Source organism: Dipodomys spectabilis, unplaced genomic scaffold, assembly GCF_019054845.1.
Source record: "Dipodomys spectabilis isolate Male_0828 unplaced genomic scaffold, ASM1905484v1 ptg000017l, whole genome shotgun sequence".
Taxonomy (NCBI): domain Eukaryota; kingdom Metazoa; phylum Chordata; class Mammalia; order Rodentia; family Heteromyidae; genus Dipodomys; species Dipodomys spectabilis.
Genome location: NW_024870694.1, coordinates 5213864 through 5221644, shown reverse-complemented (window position 1 = coordinate 5221644; position 7781 = coordinate 5213864).

Below are 7781 nucleotides of genomic sequence, written 5' to 3'. Positions count from 1 at the left end.
GATTATTAATCTATATAGTCTAGCAATGACTGTTAAAGTGCCTTAATCATTCCAATGACATGGAATTTTATGCAAGAAATAATGCCAGAGCAACCTAAAACCTGACATACAGAACCCTTAAAAAAATGCTTTAACAACTCAGTGAATCACACCGAGCCCACCGCCATCTTAACTTCTTTTTTGGTTTCAACATAGCAGTGATCCCTCTTCAAAAAAAAAATTTCTTAAATTATCTTTAAGTACTTGTACAAAGGGATTTCAATTCAACATGTCAGTTTATGAGTACAAAGCAGCAGTGAACCTGCTTGAACCAGTCACTTTATACTTAATGGGAGACCACAATCTTAATCAATCTGTTTATCATAAGACAGATAATATATTTTGACAGAAAATTGTAGAGGACAAGCTAATTTGTGAGTGGGGGAAAGGTTAGAATTTGTAGCAGCCAAATATGACCCCCTTGCCTGTGCTATTATTCTAAACTGTACCTTTGAAATATTTCCAAGAAAAACGAGTATGGTTAGATAAACATGACAAGAAGGCCAAAGTTGAAAGATTCTAAAACTGGTTTAACAATGGAACACTTGGAAACTAAAGTACTGATAAATAGCAAAAATAAAGAAATACTGTTTATTATACCTTTAAAGTATAGGAGGAAAATAGCTCCGCAAATTATTGCCATTAGAAATTACCGAACTTTGATTAGCTAGTTTAATGTGCAATAGAATTGAACCGTAGTACAACTGTTAGTTGATATAAAGAACACAATGCATGTAAAATGATTAGACTAGAACCTATAATGGCATAAATGTACAGGTCAGATTGCATTAGAATGCCAGGTGACCTCTTATAGGCACAGTTAAGTTTCTGTATATATTATTTTTATTGTAGAATATCATAGAGGTAATTCAGGGTTTGTGTGTGTTTGTATGTTCATTCATGAAACATGAGAGTTTCATGACTGCAGTTGTGAGACGCTGCTATAGTGAGTCCCCTTACCTTCTCCTTGTTAAAGTGTAGTAAGATTTTTTTTTTTATTATTTAGAAATGTTCTGCCTATATCTATAGAAGTAATGATTATATTGTATATTGTAAACAACAAGTAACAGAGTCTTTGCTTACATCTTCCACTGAGCCATAGCAGGCTGCAGACTGAAATCATAAAAGGTAAAGGTTGCTTAAGCAGTGCCTACATCAAACCTAAAATGCTTATGTAAATCACTCAGATTGATAACACCAAGTTTTTCTGGCTTAAATGCTTCTAAATAACATTTTTTTCTGTGCTACTGAGATTTGACTGAGGACCTCATGCTTACTTGCTTGTCGCTTAGCTGGTTAAACAATGCTACCAATCTGGCTTTTTGCTGATTACTTGGAGGTGGAGTCTTGCAGACCTTTTCCTGCCTGTTCTGGCTTCAAACTGTGTTGCTCTGGATCTCAGCGTCATGAGTAGCTAGGATTGCAGCATAACACAATACGACCCAGCTTCTACTTCTTCATGGACTATCAGCTTGACCTAAGTAATAGCTTGAGTAATCTTTTAAGAATTAGTTTTTGTAAAATAAATAGGTAAATATAGCACTTAGCCCTATGTACTCTTTCCAGCTTCCTAAGAAGGAGTATATTGCATTATCTTTAATAGAAATACATATAAGCAGACATAGTTTCTAACCTGTGCCATATAATGTAGATATATACTAATAGTGGATGTTCTGTCAACAAAAAGTTCATGGTAGTTCTTTACATGTTTTTAAAACGTAGGATCAGTGTGCAACTGTTTTTAATAACTTTGTATTTGTTTGGGAGGAATGTTAGAGATGAAATAGAGCCTTTGCTCATACAGGGCAAGCACTATTCCATTGAGCTCCAGCCCCAGCCTAACTTTGTTTTGATTTTTGTGTATTTGAGACAGGGTCTTGCTTGCAGGCTGGCCTAGAATTCTTTATGTAGCTCAGACTGTCCTTAACTGGTAATCTTCCTGTCTGTACCTCCCAAGTATTGGGATTACGGGCATATACCACCAAGTCCAGCCTGTCTGGTAACTTGTAATGAAATCTACACTTTAGTTGTTAGTTTTATATTTTATTTCTTATTTTTGATCTTCTACATGGATGCTAGTAATGTATAGGACTTTCCTTGTTATAGAAATATAGAAGATGAGATAGAAAGGATTTGATCCTCTAGAAACAAGATGATCCTGAGTCAGACAGCAGACATATATGTATTGAAATGGCAGTACTATTATCTGAAATAGAAAGGGGTGCTTTGTACAGTCATAGTCATGTTTACCCCTAGAATCCAAATTGAGTTAGAGACATAGTCCTACACATTTAGGAAACAGGAATGTTAGCTAATACGTTATTTGGTGCCAGGGACCGATTGACACAGGGACCAATTATGCTCAGTGTTCCCTTTATTTGAGTAATAACAAAGGTAGATCCTTTTGTTTTACTATGTTATCAAGAGTCTCATTATGAAGTACAGGCTGGCCTCAAACTTGCAATCTTCTTGTCTTTGCCTCCCAATTGCTGGGATTATAGGTGTGGGCCACCTCACTCAGCTTTGTATTTTACTTCCAAATGTGTTTTGGAGCTGTCTTGTTCTAAACATCTTGGTATTAACGTTTTTAAGTTGCTAACTTTAAAAATACATTTTAGACTCTATAACGAACATGAAAACATTTCTTGCGCTATAAAAACAAAGTCCACAGCCAGGAACTGGTGGCTCATGCTTGTAATCCTAACTACTCAGGTAGGTGAGATCTGAGGATTAAGGTTCAAAGCCAGCCTGGGCAGGAAAGGCTGTGAGACTCTTAACTTCAATAAACTACTCAGAAAAAGCTGGAAGTGATACTGTGGCTCCAGTAATAGAGTGCTAGCCATGAGTAAAATGAAGCCCACGGACAGTGCCCAGACCCTGAATTTAAGCTTAAAGGCCCGCACTCAAAAAAAAAAAAAAAAAAAAATCCACAGTAGTATAGAGTAATACTGCAAATCAGTTCTATTCAACATTGTAAATGTCAAAATGCTGATGCTGGAAGGTTAGATTTTGTTTGTTTGGTAGTTTTTTTCTGGTTCTGGGGTATAAGCCAAGGGCCTCATATACCCCAGCCCTTTTAGTTTGTGTGTTGTTTTTTGAGATAAGGCCTCACTCACCCTCACCTGAGTTGGCCTGAAATTTATAATCTTCTAGTCTATGCCACCCAGGTAGCTGGGATTACAGATGTATACCACTGAGCCTAGTTTAAAATAAGTCTTTAGCAACAAAGGGCAGAGAGAGAAGTCACACCCAAGGATATTCCTAAGCCAAGAAAGCCCTTTAAAGTAACTGAATTGTTTTATAAAGTTATTAAATGACCTACTATCATCTGAAAATCTTTATTACAATTATTTTATTGCCTTTATAACAGTTACTCAATACCTGCTACTGAGAGCTGGTCTTTATCTCTCAAATGAAGAGCCAGCAAGTGATAGATAGGATTTTCTTCCAGCCAACTTTGCTTCTGCAGGAAGAAAGAAGTACCTCATTAACCTAGAATTTGTGGTACAGCAGATAATCTTGGTTAATGTTTAGCTTTTCACTGTAGGAAAAAAAAAGTAAGCAAATACTGACAGTTTGATCTTTGAAAACTTTTTTAGCAGTACTTATTTACATATTAGAGAAATGAATGGTTATTTGCTAAATTTCAGATGATCTCATATAGGGAAAACTTTACCCTTTATAGTTCATACACAAAATTAGTTTAGCTATGCACAGTAAACTAGTTTAGTTAAAACCTAAATGATTAAGTAAAACCTAAACAATCCCCCATTCATCCAAAAGTAGAGATTTTATTATATCATAATATTACTCCTCATTTAATCCAAAGAGCTTTTAAATTTTGCTGGGTATTTAACCTCAGTAAAGGCTATTGTGTTGGCTTTTAGGCAGTATGGCCTATAATGCATAGTTCTAATTTCTTCTGCATAAAAGAAGCATACTTAACCATCACCTTCTCTATTTTAACACTAAATTCTATGTATCAACAGATTTAGTTTTTAACAAGTCATTTAATTTTGTGCTTTTTTATAGTTCTCATCTTTTAAAACATACCTATGTTGTTTGTGGTCAGAGGGTAAGAAGTGCCTTAAAACCTCTATTGACCCAGGATTGGGGAAACTAGAGGGAGAGCCTCATGGTCTCTGGCCTTTGACTTGAGTGAGAAAGACTGATCTTGAGAGATTTTTTTCCACCTGAAACAGGGCCTGTTGTATCAGTGTAGAACTTGTAGGGAGGTAACCTCAATACACTGCTACCGAAGGGCACTGTCATAAAGAACGGTACCTTGAAATAAAATGAGTGAAAGATGTTTCTTGGATTTTATTTCAAAAATGTGCCTGGTACCATAATAGGATAACAGCAATTTCTTTATATTACTCCCTTTATATAGCACATATATACCAACTCCACATATATAGCGCAAACGTAGCATCAGACGTAGATATATTGATTGGCACTGTGAGATTTAGCATGCTTTGTCACTGATTTTTTATTGTAGTATAGACTGAAAGAGGGTGTGTCTTCAATATTTTTACCTGTGAATACATTTTTAAAATCCTTTTCTTGGTTCTAAGTTTATTAAGAATTGAAGTAAAGTTTTGACTAATAAACACTGCACATTGTTGAATCCATATTTACCAGGCAATTCTGATTTGGATGCTACGATTACTTAACTAGCTTGTTAGTCTCTAAGGGAAATAGTGTGAGATATGTTAAAATCTGTTAGTTCTGGGAAGGTTATTTATATACTATCATACCAGAAAGCCACAGTGAAAGAACCATCCACATTCACCACACACTGCTTTGGCTTTGTTCTTTGGTTTTGAATAAATGGAGATAACACTGCTTTTTTTCAGTGCCACCTAGAGGAAGGAACTGGGACACTGCTATTCCTGGTATTGGAAACATTAAGACATTCTTTAATTTGTGTATGTCTGATGTGTAAGAGAATCCCTTCACAAGTTTTGCTCATGAGTAGCATTCCACATTTGAGCTGCACCTGCAGCCCGTTCCGCTGATCTTCGTGATTAACCTTGATGTGTTACTGAGAATGAGCATTATCCTCAGCAGTCACTTTACAGTAGTTGTATAGAGACTTATGTTGAAGTTTGGTGCATTCTGACCCCATTTTATATTCATGATAAAATTATAATAGAAAAAAACCTTAGAATAACCAGTATTTTAACTTTTCATAAAGCTTGGGACTTCAAAGTATCAATAGAGGATGCTGAACTTTTACTTTGGTAAGATGACTGATCTAATTTCTTAATTTCTGTATTTGAAATATTTTTAATTAGGTATGTAATTAAAGCCTAATATTAAAAGTAATAAGTAATTCAGCAATATAATTCAAGAATAAAATTTTATTTTATGGATAAGATATAGTTTATTGTATCAAATTTAAATGTTACCTTATAATGGTAAATTCCTTAAAAAGAATATTTAAACTACTTTGAGTACTTCCTTCCCCCTCCAAAACATCAAAACATTGTAATCTTGCATTAATTAATATTTTATGTGAATTTTGCCTTATTAAACATTGTGCCTTATTTTATTAAGTTTTGTGAAATCCAGCTCTATATTTTGGAAAAATAACAGTATTTTATTCTTAATGAATATGAATTTACTCTTTAAAAATCTAAAATCCTTACAATGTTTATATTTGCCTATTATATCATTGCTTATCTGTTTATTGAACTCAATACATGAATCCCATAAAATTAAGTGTGTGCTTGCATTTATTCTCTGTGCTTGAAACAAAGGATAAAAGATGGGTTAGTCCAGCTTCTTGTCTGCTGGAGTTCTGCAGGAAAGCTCAGCCCATGTGTTCTAGACAGTAGAACAGAACATGATGTTCTGGGTAAGCAGGTCAGATGAGGTCAAATGTTAAAGCCCTTAGTGTTGCCCAGTATAAGAGTCCAGATGATTAATATTCTAACTTCAGCCATCTTAAGTAGCAGGTAAGTTTTCCTCTGTTTTACTTGTTCCCATTTAAACATATAAGAAGTCTTCAGGACAGCTGAATTAAAACTGACTGAATTGAACATTAGAATCAAGGGAGAGTTCCAAATATGCAGATAATAGGGATCCAACTTAAACCCCGTTTCCAGCTGCTCTAAGTGACTTGGTTACCTAGTAGGTGCCAAGCAGTGCCTTCGTCTCCCTGGTAACTTGAGGCTGGTAGAATCGGATATTAAGATGCCTCTATAGGACCCAAGTGATGAAGTGACTTGCCCAAGGTTCTCTTGGGTTATGACAGCTGGATTCCATACATTTTCCAATATAATTGAAAGGCTTTATATAGAGATGTATAAGGAAGTTGAGTGCCTACACTAGCACAGATCGCTGACCCAATGTTCTTTGTACATCCATTAGTCACTTTCTGAACTGAAAGTGCTTTGAGCACATAAGATGGTATATTCAAGTGGAATGGGCCTAAAAGAAGGTAGGCTACCTCTAAGCCAGTGTTCACCAAATCATGGACACCAGAAGCAATATGTTGTTTGACTTCATGGGAAATGTGCGTGAAAAGATGTCTTGGTCAAACTTTCGGGTTCTAGCCATAAGGCTAGGGACTTCGTACGAGGAAAACCTGGTCACATTGCAGACTGCTTCTGATGACTGCAAACAAAGAGGGCTGACATAAGCCAACATTCCCAAGAAAGGAAATATGGGGTAAGGCAGTTAATCCATAAACTTAGGTTCTCTGGACAAAAAATAGTGAAGGCAGTTGAACTCAACTACAGATTTTTGTAAGCACCATGCCTAATTTTTGCCTGAGTTTTTTTGTTTTTTTTTTTCGGGGGGGGGGGTCCAGTTGTGGGGACTGAACTCTGAGCTGGGCACTGTCCCTCAGCTCTTCAGCTCAAGGCTAGTGCTCTAACACTTGAGCCACAGCACCAATTCCAGCTTTTTTTTCTGCTTATGTGGTGCCAAGGAATTGAACCCAGGGCCTCATGCATGCGAGGCAAGCACTCTACCACTGAGCCAACTTCCCAGCTTGCCTGAGTTTTTTAGATTATGATTCTTCTGTTTTAAGTCTGAATAATATTGCCATCTTCAGATTTCTGTAAATACATAGATTTAAATAGAAAAGAAAACTTGTTCATTATAACATGGGAACTCTGGAAAGAAAATATTAAGATGTTACAGATATTTTCTCTAGCTTTTTAAGACTTTTTCGAGAGTTTTTTGTTTTGTTTTTGTTTTGTCTGTCTTGAGGCTTGAACTCTGAGCCTGGGCGCTGTCCCTGCGCTCTTCAGCTCAAGGCGAACACTCCACCACTTGAGCCACAGCACTACTTCCAGTTTTCTGGTGGTTATGGGAGGTAAGAGTCTCATGGACTTTCCTGCCTGGGCTGGCTTTGATCCTCAGATCTCAGGCTCCTGAGTAGCTAGGATTATAGGCATGAGCCACTGATGCCCGGCTTTTTTGTGAGCTTTAAAAACAAGTAATGGTACATGGGTTGGGTATGATTTCTTAGAAGTTAAGCTTATTTTACAGCTGGAAAACTTCTACAATATTAGAATTTATTGTTAGCCTTGACAATGACCTCTGAGGTTTTTGTAACGAAGAGTCTAGAATTATCTATGGCCAAAGTTCTATTTTTATAGCTCAAAAACATTTGTAAACTCGTATCGCTGACCACAAATTGGTTATAGTCATTTCAATGTAGGTCTTTTTATCTTCCCTCAACCAGTGTACTCTCAGCCAAGGACAAAGTAAAATATTGAAAATTTCAT